Below are 13,651 nucleotides of genomic sequence, written 5' to 3'. Positions count from 1 at the left end.
ATGAATATAATAGATTTTTTTTTGCTAAATGAAATACAGAAAAGTAGGATAAGACATAGGAAGTAATGAAAAGTAAAGGGCAAAATTAGGGAATAGTATACGCAATGGATATAACACTATAAATGGGAAGAAGAACAACAGTAAAATCAAAACTGAAAGCTATCCATCTAAATACAAATTAAACTTGTCACAAAGAGATATGAGAATTTACCTTCCTCCCTTTTTCACAGAAGAGGGAACTATAGAACATTATGTATGATGTTAGTTAGATGAATATGAGTTATCTTTGCTGAGCTTTTTAAATTTTCTTCTTTTTTTCCTACTTTGTAATAAAGGATGACTCTGGAATACAGAAGGGAAATTATATACATAGACTAATACACATAGACATATGTATATATTTGTATATGTATAAATGTCTATATACCAATATTTGGTCACCAGCTCTTCCTCCTATATAATTCTGAGAAATCTCTCATTCCAATATCTTCTAGTACATTTATGATTTGACTTTTATACATGTCTTGTATTCACTTGGAGGCTATTGTAGCACATTATGGTAGGTTTTCCCAGAACTTTTTGTCAAATAGTTCATATTTTAGTAGTTTGTGTCTCTAGGATTATTTAACTCTATACTATTACATTCAAATGCTCCTGAATTTTATGTAGCTAATCCACCCAGTAATAAATATTTCAATTTTTAAGAAGTGCTAAATTATGTTGATGATTGTTTTGTAGCATGGCTTAAGGTCTTATATTGATAGAACCCCTTCCTTCTCTCTTTTTAAAAATTATTTTCCTTAACATTATTGGCTATTTGTTCTTTCACACACACACACACACACACACACACACACACACACACACACACACACACACATATATATATATATTTAATAATTTGGTCTAGTTCTTTTAAGTAATTTTTGTTCATTTGATTTGTATGACATTGAAAGGGTAAGTCAATTGATGTATTGTTTTACTGATATTAATGTGGTCAAATAGGACTAACTAATCTTTTCCATTTATATAAATCTTTATCCTCTGCAATTCTCTACAAAAATTCCTTTATAATATATTCAAATAATTCTGGTTTTTCTTAATATGTTATAAATTTTGTAGAAATGATGAATGAAATTTATTTTTAATTTTCATTCTGGAGTTTTAATATTATGAGTCCATTGACCCACAAATTACTTGAGATTAAATCATTAGACTCTATTTAAATTTTTTCTTTTTTTTTTTAGGTTTTTGCAAGGCAGATGGGGTTAAGTGGCTTGCCCAAGGCCACACAGCTAGGTAATTATTAAGTGTCTGAGATCGGATTTGAACCCAGGTACTCCTGACTCTAAGGCTGGTGCTTTATCCACTACACCACCCAGCTGCCCCTTACTCTATTTAAATTTGATTCCTTCTTAAAACATTCTTTATTGACTAGAATTTAATTTCAGAATTCATTTAATATTTTTACTCCTCTGCATTTTTCATTGTATTTTTATGCCTTATCAAAGCACAATTTTTGTAAATATGACAAGAACAGCTGAGGAATCTAGTTTTTCCAAAATTCTATTTTAGATCATTATCTTCTTCATTTTTAATATTTTTGTTAGATTTTGATATTGTTATTTTTGTCTGAAAGGGACATTGAAATATCAAACTTTTCCCTATAATGTGATCAAATTTTCCTTCAAAAACTAAGATTCTATGCCTTCCAGTGCATTTTATACTAAGTATTGATAGCCTTCCTCCCTTCCTTCCATCCTTCCTCTCTTTCTTTTACCATTAAGAACAATGCAGTTTTCCTGCTTTTATCTTTTAATAGTATATTATTTTTCTTTTGTCTTGTCTGAAAATATGATTGTTTTAAGTGTTTTTTTGATTTGACCTTAGCATATTAATTCCTATTCCATCTCCTCACTTTAACTCTGACTTTTTACATTCAAGAGTTTTTATTAAACATGATATCTTGTTGGATTCTCTTTTCCAATTCATTATGCTAACCACCTCCATTTTATAAGAAAGTTAATCACATTTTCATTTACTGTTATGATTTACTTTGTATACTCTTATTTTCCTCTTTTCCTTCTTTGATCTCTTCTCACTACCCTCTTTATAAATGAAAAGTGAGTAGAGAAAGAAGGAATCTGACCTTTACTAACCCTGTCAGTTTTTCTTAATACTATACCATAGTCTAATCTAATGTTCATCTTCTGTTACTTGGCATTGATTGGTTCTTATGTACATTTCTTTAAAAAAATTAATTCTCTGTGTATCCATATTTGTCTACTCAAATTCCAGTTTTTCCTTCTTATTGGAATTGTTTTCCTTTGTGTCTTCAGAATTTTGCTTTTGATTATGCCCCATCCTTCCTGAGTTGACTTTCCCTGGTAGTATTTTAGACCTTGTGATCCTACATTTTTTAAAAAAATCTAAATTCTTGGAAATCCATTTTCTCAAAATCATAATTTCTTGTCAGACTATGCTCAGATTTCCTTTTCTCTATCACAAACATTATGAAGGAAAAAAGTTACTTCTCCCCTAAGGTTCCTATTTTGCCACCCCAGACAATCATTTTCTTACTATTGGTAAGAATCAAATCAAAAATAGAATTTCCCCTTCTGGGTTCCCCTATTTTTTGAAGTCATATCATAAGTTCTTAGTTGCTTTGCTTTGGGGAGGAAACAGGGAGAGAACTTTAGCAGACATTAAGTTCTTCACCAATATTATTTCATGCCTTTTGTTATTTCACAAATTCCCCATCTATATTCACTTTTTGTCTCAGTGGTCTATGATATACTCCATGACAAAATCACTTTCATTTGTCCCATATTTGATCCACATGTTTTCCATCACTACCCCAATCTGGAAACAGATATGTGAAGTTTGAGATACCCTTAGAATATTCAGTTTGAAATGTCCAATGTGATACAGGAGTGAATATCAGAGTAAAGACTGGGGCTAGCCAAAGGGCAATAAAAATGTGTATACCCTTTGATCCAGCAATACCACTATTGGGTCTATGCTCTGAAAAGAGCATGACAAAAGGGTAAAAACATCACTTGAACAAAAATATTCATATCAACCCTGTTTGTGGTGGCAAAGAATTGGAAATTGAATGAATGTCCATCAATTGGGGAATGGCTTAATAAACTATGATATATGTAAGTGATGGAACACTATTGTTCTATTAGAACCAGGAGGGATGGGAATTCAGGGAAGCATGGAAGGATTTGCATGATCTGATGCTGAACGAGATGAGCAAAACCAGAAGAATATTATGCACCCTAACAGCAACATGGACTTGCTCATACCCACAGGGCAGCAATCAGGCACAATTTGGGGGTATCAGTGATGGAGAATACCATCTGTATCCAGAGAAAGAATTGTGTAGTTTAAACAAAGACTATTACCTTTAATTTTTTAAAAAAAGTTATCATTATGTAATTTTGCTGTCTCTTATACTTTATTTTTTTTTCTTAATGATATGATTTCTCTCTCATCACATTCAACTAAGATCAGTGTATACCACGGAAACGATGCAAAGACTAACAGACTGTCTTCTGTGGGGGTGGGGGGTAGGGGAGGGAAGCAAAATTAGGAGAAAAATTCTAAAATTCAAAATAAATTTTAAAAATGGAAAAAATACTAGATATATGGATCTGTGAGTTATCTGTGTAGAGATGACAGTTAAGTGGGAACTGATGAGGTCACAAAGAGAAAAGAGGCAGAGAAGAGAAAAGGTCCAGAATAGTATTTTGGGAACCAATAAAGTAAGGAGGTATATTATACTAAATAAACCTGCAAGGATATCTGATAAGCAGTACCAGAGCAGAATAGTGTCATGAATATCCATGGATAGAATAGGAAGGAAGTGGTAGTCTGCAATGTCAAATGCAGAAGACAATTCAAGAAGGATAAAGAAGAAAAGATCGAAAGATGAAAAGCTCTTTGACAGTTTGGAAAGAGCAATTTCATTTGAGTGATGAAATTATGAATCAGATTCCAGACATTTGTTAAGAGGAGAAAAAGTGGAAATATAAGTGGAGACTTTCTATGAATCTGACTGACTGAGAAAGACATGGGGAAATATAAAATTATAGCTTTAGGAAATGGTAGTTTGTAGCCATTTTTTTCCTTCAAGGATTGAGAAAAATTCGGGGAAAAAAAAACTAGGTCATCAGGTGGATGAAAATTGAAAACAGAAGAATGATGGGGTGGGGAAATATATTGAATAAAACACTGAAAAACAAAATTTGTTGATCTATTGATCGGCTAAGCTGATCTGATCTCTAAGAGTATTTTAGAGGTGTCAGAAGAACATTTTGATGTCTAGTACTGATCCTGATGAAACCAACTAAAAGGAATCCTTAGGGAGTATGGTATAGTGGAAGGGCACTGGTCTTGTCAGAATATCTGGGCACTAGTACTTGGGCTGCCACCCTCAACAAATCATTTAATTTCTCTTAAACTCAGTTTCAGCATCTGCAGTATAAGAATAGCCATACCTTCACAACCTCTTTATTGGATTATTCTGAAGATCAAAGGAGTTAATACCGAAGTTCTTTGTAGGGCATAAAAAATTAGGCAAATATGAGCCACAAACTTGTAGGTGCAGATCCTAAATTATTTGCATGTACAGATACATCTACACTTCAAACAATATTATCTAAAACCAGTGTTAAATGTGGTTATATATTTTAAAAATACAATTCTAATGATTTCAAGTGTCTCAACCATGAAATCATTTACTTAAGTACCACTGTGAGGTTTACCACAACCCACAAAATCATCAAGCTGTCTTCTTTCACCTCGTTATGACAATTTTCCTCACCAAGTTCCCAAATCAGCATAGCTCATATTTCCTCCTACCTTCCCTACCATAGCAGGAAGAAGTTAGTTCTTTGAATTTACAATTCTATTTCCTTGTTTTCATGATTTAAAGTCAGAGTATTAACATTATACAGACTCATTCAAAGGAATATCTCTTTAAATTGGGAGGGAGATGGCTGTATATTTAGAAATCTGTATGGTTAAAGTCTTATAAAAGCAGAGATAACAACCAGGTTATGGGAATTTATAATGGCTTGACCTGCATAAACTTATATTCAAAAAAACAAATGTCTTTCTATTCAATTTGATGATCTGGTAAAACAGGAAGTTAAAATTAACGTTGGTCCTTTTATAGCAAAACCCTCAACAAATAAACAGTGGCTTAATGCCATGGCAACCTGTCCTCTTTTATATTTGTAAGCTGTTTGTATAATTTGAGATGTCTATTTTCAGGTATTAGGAGTCATCTATAATTCTGAATAAATAACCAAAGAAGGAACTACAATTCACATGCACTGTGTTAGGGCAGAAGAACTAATGTTATCTATTAACTCTTAGGGACTACAATATTTTCCAGCTTTTATGTAGAAATTATCTTTCAATGTACTGAATTACTGACCTTCTTTGAAGCTGAAGTTGGCAGCAAACATTTATTGGGTAATTAATATGTTAATCACTAGCAAAGAAAGGAAGAAGCCTGTGCTCCCAAGAAGGCCACAGATGGATTACAGATTGGACGTGGTAGGAGGGGTAAGATGTTGAGCTTCAGATTCAAATGGTATGTTCAATTTTAGATGCCCAGTAAATGAAAAAATTAAGACTAGATAAGTAAATCCAAGAATCATCAGCATAGAGATTATGCCAGAATTCATTGAGAGCTGTTTAGAATACCCATTGGTAAATAGAGTGATCTAGATGAAAATCTGGCATAGGAAACAAAAAGTGGCTAGGCAAACAAAAGAACCATGACCTAGTAGTGTCACAGAAACCTTGAAAGAAGAGAGCATCAAGGAGAGCAGGGTCATTCATATTGTCAAAGTCTGCAGAGAGATCAAGCAGGATGAGAATTAAGAAAAATTCCCCTTAAATTGGAGAATTAATCTAGTAACTTTGCAAAGACTTGAAACAGCTTGAATGATGAGATTGTAAATAAGCCTTGCAGAATTAAGAAGAGAAGGGGAAAGGAAGTGGAGGCATGAATCCTAGACAGACCTTTTGAAGTAGTTTAGTCATAAAAGGGAAGAGAGATAAGACAATAGCCAGTGAGCATGGGCAGGCTGAATGAAGGCCTTTTGAGGATACTGAAGATATGGGTTTGATTGTAGGTAACAGGAAAGAAGTTGATAGAGAGACTGAAGATTAGTGAGAGGGAGGAGAGGTTATTCAGATTATTCAGCAGGAGAAAGTGTAATCTGCTCTAAAGCAAAATTTTCTCAAAATGAATGCTGCTTTTCAAATAAAACACACTGAATGTTAAAATTTATGTATAAAGTAATTTTAAATATGGTGCTGAAGCTGTAAAATTAAACCTATAAATTTATCTAAATTCTGAGAAAAATATTACATTTAGTGTTGAGACTTTATAAACATGTGGAAGGGCACTGGTCTTGTCAGAAAATCTGGGCTCTAGTACTTGGGCTGCTACCCATAACAAATCATTTAACTTTTGTAAATTTTTGTTAAATTTCTAATTGTCAAAAAGTTTCAAAAGGTTGCTAAAATCTGACTAGAATAAAATGTTAGTTCGGAAGATAGGAGAAACCCAAGTTTTTAATTTTTTTAATTTTTTATTATTTTTAGGGTTTTGCAAGACAAATGGGGTTATGTGGCTTGCCTAAGGCCACACAGCTAGGTAATTATTAAGTGTCTGAGGCCAGATTTGAACCCAGGTACTCCTGACTCCAGGGCGGGTGCTCTATCCACTGCGCCACCTAGCCGCCCCCAAGTTTTTTATTTAATATGACCTATCCAAGATAAACAATATTCAATTGATAATCCTTTATAATAGGGCTGGGGGCAGAAAGGAAGGAAGGGAAATAAATCCCTTTCCTTAGGAAGCTTCCAATTTAATCAAGGAAAAACTGAAAAGGAAATTGAAAAGGGAAATAGGAAGATACCTAACTGAGGACAGTATGGTAAAGTCCAGAGTGTAGCTAAATAGAAAATGAAGGGATGGCTGAACTAGTTGCCTTTTTAAAATGAATATTCTGGGAGGATGTCTCCAATTCATCCTAAAGGCTGATTCATGTTTATAAAAGAATCAATTTTCAAAAGATAATGTTTATTAAGCACCAGTTATGTGCTTAACAAACAATACTGTACTTAGTACAGAAAATACAGTATGAATAGAGGTATCAGTAAGGATCAATAGATAATAGTTTTTCAAAGGAAGAAATCAAGTTAACAACCATGTGAAAAATGTTTTAAATCACAGATAATTAAATAAACACAAGTTAAAGCAATTTTGCATTTCTACCTCACATTTATCAGTTTATCAAAGATGAGAAATTTGGATGGGTTATAAGAAAATAGGTGTACCACTGCATTGTTGGTTGAGCTGTTGCCTTCAAATGTTGCAGTGGATATAGTAATATCCACTGACCTTGGAGTCAGGAGGATGAGAGTTCAAATCCAGCTTCAGATCCCTGAATGACCTTAGGCAAGTCTTTTAACACTGATCGCCTTGCATCCAAGGCCTTCTCCTAATTTTTGTTTGTTTTGTTTTTTTAGAAAGATTTTATTTATTTTGAGTTTTACATTTCCCCCCCCCCATTCTTACACCCCCTCCCCACAGAAGGCAGTCTGTTAGTCTTTACATTGTTTCCAGGGTATACATTGATCTAAGTCAAATATGATGAGAGAGAAATCATATTCTTAAGGAAGAAAAATAAAGTATAAGAGATAGCAAAATTACATAATAAGATAATGGTTTTTTTCCCCTTAAATTGAAGGTAATAGTCTTTGGTCTTTGATCAAACTCCACAATTCTTTCTCTGGATACAGATAGTATTCTTCATGGCAGATAGCCCAAAATTGTTCCTGAGTGTTTCACTGATGGAATAAGTGAGTCCATCAAGTTTGAGCATTGCCCCCATGTTGCTGTTAGGGTGTACAGTGTTTTTCTGGTTCTGTTCATCTCACTCAGCATCAGTTCATGCAAATCCTTCCAGGCTTCCCTGAATTCCCATCCCTCCTGGTTTCTAATAGAACAATAATGTTCCATCACATACATATACCAGAGTTTGTTAAGCCATTCCCAAATTGAAGGACATTCACTTAATTTCCAATTCTTTGCCACCACAAACAGGACTGCTATGAATATTTTTGTATAAGTGGTGTTTTTATCCTTTTTCATCATCTCTTCAGGGTATAGACCCAGTAGTAGTATTGCTGGATCAAAGGGTATGCACATTTTTGTTGTCCTTTGGGCATAATTCCAAATTGCTCTCCAGAAAGGTCGGATGAATTCACAGCTCTACCAATGATGCATTAGTGTCCCAGGTTGCCCACATCCTTTCCAACCTTGATCATTGTCCTTTCTGGTCATCCTGGCCAGTCTGAGAGGTGTGAGGTGGTACCTCAGAGATGCTTTAATTGGAATTTCTCTACTAAGTAGTGAATTAGAGCAACTTTTCATATGACTATCGATTGCTTCGACTGCCTCATCTGTAAATTGTCTTTGTATATCCTTTTTTTTTTAGTTTTTTTTCCAAGGTAATGGGGTTAAGTGGCTTGACCAAGGTCACACAGGTAATTATTAAGTGTCTGAGGCTGGATTTGAACTCAGGTTCCATGGCCATGCTCTATCCATTGTGCCACCTAGCTGCCCCCTTTGCATATCCTTTGACCATTTGTCAATTGCGGAATGGCTTGTTCTTTTTGAAAATTTGACTCAGTTCTCTGTATAGTTTAGAAATGAGCCCTTTGTCAGAAACACTAGTTGTAAAAATTGTTTCCCAATTTACTACATTTCTTTTGATCTTGGTTACAATGGTTTTGTCAGTGCAAAAACTTTTTAATTTAATGTAATCAAAATTATCTAGTTTGTTTTTAATGATGTTCTTCATCTCTTTCTTGGTCATAAACTGCTTCCCTTTCCATAGATCTGACAGGTATATTACTCCTTGATCTTGTAGTTTGCTTATAATATTTTTATATGTCTAAATTCTGTATCCATTTTGATCTTATCTTGGTATAGGGTGTGAGGTGTTGGTCTAATCCAAATTTCTTCCATACAAATTTCTTATTTTCCCAACAGCTTTTATCAAACATAGAGGTTTTTATCCCAATAGCTGGAGTCTTTGGGTTTATCTAACAGTAGATTACCATAATCATTTCCTGCTATTATACCTAGTCTATTCTATTGATCCACCACTTTGTTTCTTAGCCAATACCAGACAGTTTTGATGACTGATGCTTTATAATATAATTTTAGATCTGGTAAGGCTATGCCATCTTCTTTTGCACTTTTTTTTTATTGAATCCTTGGAAATTTTTTTTTTACTTTTTGCTAGGCAATGGAGTTAAGTGGCTTGCCCGAAGCTACACAGCTAGGTAATTATTAAGTGTCTGAGGTCAAATCTGAACTCAGGTACTCCTAACTCCAGGGCCGGTGCTCTATCTACTGCGCCACCTAGCCACCCCTATCCCTGGAAATTCTTGATTTTGTATTTCTCCATATGAATTTACTTGCAACTTTTCCTAACTCATTAAGTAAGTTTTTGAAATTTTGATTGGCAGGGCAATAAACAAGGAGTTTAGTTTTGGTAGAATTGTCATTTCTATTATATTAGCTCGATCTATCCATGAACAGTTGATGTTTGCCCAGTTATTTAAATCTCATTTTATTTGTGTGAGAAGTGTTTTGTAATTGTTTTCAAAATGTTTTTGCATCTGCCTTGGCAAGTAGACTCCCAGGTATTTTATATTGTCTGAGCTTACTTTGAATAGGATTTCTCTTTCTAGCTCTTCCTGCTATATCTTGCTAGTCATATATAGAAATGTTGAGGATTTAAGAGCATTTATTTTATATCCTGCGACTTTGCTAAAGTTGCTAATTACTTCTAGTAGGTTTTTTAGATGATTTCTTGGGATTCTCTAGGTATACCATCATGTCATCCGCAAAGAGTGAGAGTTTTGTCTCTTCCTTCCCAATTCTAATGCCTTCAATTTCTTTTTCTTCTATTATTGCTGAAGCTAACATTTTTAATACAATATTGAATAATAGTGTTGATAATGGGTATCCTTGTTTCACCCCTCATCCATCTCCTGATTAGTATCTGGCCTCTGGATCCTGAAAGTGAAACTGGTGACTTAGGACAGCACCCCTTCACTCAAATCCAATTCATGTGCTTGTCAGAGTATCAGGTCCCTGATATCATGGTCTTCTTCAAGAACAAAGGACAGAAACCATCACCAATTTGTAGATACCCTTTGACTTAGCTAATACCATTACATGTTCTATTATCAAAGATCTTTTTATGATATAAAATTTGAATCTAAGGGGAGTATCTCCCTATTGGGGAATGGCTAAGCAAATTATGATATATAAATGAAATGGAATATTACTATGTCATTAGTAATAATGAAATGAACAATTTCTATGAAAATTTGGAAGACTTCTATGAACTGATGATTTAGACCAACATATGAAGCCCTAGGGGAATAGTGAGGTTCAGGTAAGAACACCCTGCAAATATTAAAGATACACATGTATACACACACACACACACACACACACACACACAAATAGAGAAAACTAGGTGACTCAGTAAACAGAGTTCATATTTAGCCTCTGATACTTAGTAACTGTGTGACCTTGGGCATTTAATCTCTATTTAACTTAATCCACTGGAGAAGGAAATGACAAACTACTCCAAAAACTTTGCCAAGAAAACCCCATAAACAGTATGGTACATGGAGTCACAGAGTCAAACATAACACAAATAAACGCATACATATAAGCACAAGTGTGTATATATATATATCTAGAGAAACACATACATATACATATATACACACACATATGAATATATGCCAACTAGTATTCTTATTATCCTCCAGTTAACCAAACTTTCAGTCTGGCAATGACTTCATTTCCATTTTAACCTGTAAACCTCTTGTTTGCTTGTATAAACAATGCAGTTTTTTTATATGTTGTCTCCACTGTTGAAAGTAGGAACTGTCTTTTGCCATTCATACTGCATTTTCTGTGCTGAGTACAGTGTTGTTTATTGAGCACGTAGCTGGTGCTTAATAAACATCTATTGATTGACAAAAAAAGTGAGCAGAAGTTGGTGTATAAGATACATAATGATTACAATATTAGAGAAAACCAACAACTTAAAAAAATGCAAAACTCAGAATAATGGAAAGATAAATGATGAGTTCAAAATAATGATGATGAAACAAGCTACTTATCTCCCAACAAAGAGATAGTGAGGAAAGATACATATATATATATATACACATACATACATTTGTATATCTATCCCTGAATATACATATATGCACACAAATACACACACATTCAAAATGGCTTATGTTGCATTGTTTTTGCCAGATTAAGGCACTATATATATTTATTGAGAGTTTTATTTTCATCATGAGAGTGAGGTTAATGGGAAGGAGAAGTTAATGAAAATGTTTCTTAACTAAAAAAAATAGTAACCTATTTAAAAAAAAAATCTACATAGATGGGGAACCCACTATTGGATGAGGTAGTCCATTCTATTTTTCAAAGCTGGATGATAGAGTTAACTAATGTACTCAAATAAATTAAAGAATTAAAGACACTAGTAGCTAAAAATAATCATATAATATGGAAACAACAGCAAGCATTCTTACCTTTCCTAAACCATTTCTAAAAATTCATTCATAGGTGAGGTAATATGTCCATAATTTATTTAGAAAATAAATAATTATGGTAATATATTAAATTATATTTAAAAAGTAGTTACCAGGTTCCTGTACCACTACAAAAGAAAGTTAATATTGTTTAGACAATAATAGAAGATGTTTTTCCCCTCACAAAGGAACAAGAAAAAAAATGATAGTGTTGAACCTGATATGTTGCTAAGCATATCCTGTAGCTGAAGAAGGCAAGTCCTTACTGATGCCTCTACCCACACAGCTACTGAATACTGAGAAGAGAAAATACTACATTCACTTTATTTTAATAGAGTATATCTAGAAATGAGATTCATTATTCACTAAATTAGCTGAGATAAAGAAAATAAACAATAGTTGGAATTCAATTTATATTTATAGTTATCTTTTTTATTATTCTAAAAAAATATATGTTTTGTTTTTGGAGCCATTATTTACAGAAAAAAATCATCTAGTGTCTTTAATGGTATGTCACTAAGTTTACAGACTAAAAGAATCTTTAAAAATCCTTTTCAGTTTGGAAAAGATTTCTACAGAAAATTATTTTCTAATAGTGCATTTTATCTAATGATAAACCAAAATTTAGGAAATTTGACCAAATCTATTTTATTCCTGTGAAAAGAGTAAGTAATCACTAATTAGAAAGTATTTTGTGTGTTCACCTTTGTTTCCCCTCCAAAGATTATCAAATAAACTTTGGTACTAGAAAGAACACTTTGATTCCTAATAGTCTGCATTGTAATTCATTCTAAAATCAAATTTATCTGATGATGAAAAGGCTGAAAATAATGTCTGAGGTTATAGTGATAGAAGGGGTCATGACTTATAACCTACTTTTGTATCTCATTTGGCCCTAATTTTCAGGTTCATTTGGAATACTTATTTTACTATTGATTGGCTAGCTAGCTATCTATTTGAACTCAGTTTATTATAATCTAGAGTAACAGAATTACCTCTAGTTGCTTGGTTTAAGAAATTAATCAGATTAATTTTTTGTCTGAATAATGTGGTCAGTTACTATGAAAAAATGAAATCACTCTGCAATGGTATTTTCCATTGAGCCATGTAGGTGTGATATTAGATTAAATCAACGATGTGATTCATACAATTAAAGATTTTTGTTAATACTCACAAGAGCTGGAACTATACAAAGATGCCATTTAACAGTTGTCACCAGTACTAAGCTCTCCTAAATTTCCTTTGGGACTGGCTTCTTAGGGAAATGAATTCCACACTAATACAAAAATCTCTTTAAGGTTGCAATTCATATACAAAACAAACAAAAAGAACTATGTCTTCTCAATTAACAAGGCCTGTGGAAGAGAGTAGTACACACTGCAGTTGCTCATTTTAGAAGGTCCCACTACCTCCAATATTCAAATCAAAACACATTATTCACAAGGGAGTTCTGAAGAATTCACAGTTTTAAAATATCAAGGATAGACATTGAGATATAAATCTCATAGATTTGGAGTTCAAATCCTGCCTCAGATTCCTATGAATTGTCTGGCCTTGGGCAAATCATTTAACTTCCCTCCTCCCCTTCTCTCATTTGTAAATTGAGGATAATATTTATTAGCATCAATCTTATGGGATTGTTGTGAAGATAAAGTAAAGATAAAGTAAAGTAAAGTAAAGTAAAGCTTAATTTTGTAGACCTTAAAGTGCCAGATAAATGTTACTGTTATCACAATTATTATCATTGGTTCTTGGAAAACAAGACCTCAGGCAAAACATAGAGCAGCTGCCTTTAAAGAAATGTTATGCATGGGGGATGGTTGAAGGATTTGGTGGGGTTTTACAACCATATATGTGTGTGTGTGTGTGTGTGTGTGTGTGTATTATTAATAATTGTATTACAAAATTATATTAGAACAATATTATTTGAGGTATGCCTAAAGTTTAGTAAACAACTTAAAGTATCCCTAACATA

General features: G+C 33.3%; 1 protein-coding gene across 2 annotated transcripts in view; it reads right to left on the bottom strand.

The window, feature by feature from the left end:
- Nucleotides 1-13,651, bottom strand: part of RUNX1 (RUNX family transcription factor 1) — a 339,353-nt gene that overhangs the window by 48,154 nt on the left and 277,548 nt on the right. The window lies entirely within an intron of this gene.

Source organism: Macrotis lagotis, chromosome 1 (assembly GCF_037893015.1).
Source record: "Macrotis lagotis isolate mMagLag1 chromosome 1, bilby.v1.9.chrom.fasta, whole genome shotgun sequence".
Taxonomy (NCBI): Eukaryota; Metazoa; Chordata; class Mammalia; order Peramelemorphia; family Peramelidae; genus Macrotis; species Macrotis lagotis.
The sequence above is the reverse complement of the archived record's forward strand: the minus strand, read 5'-3'. Positions and strand labels throughout refer to the sequence as shown.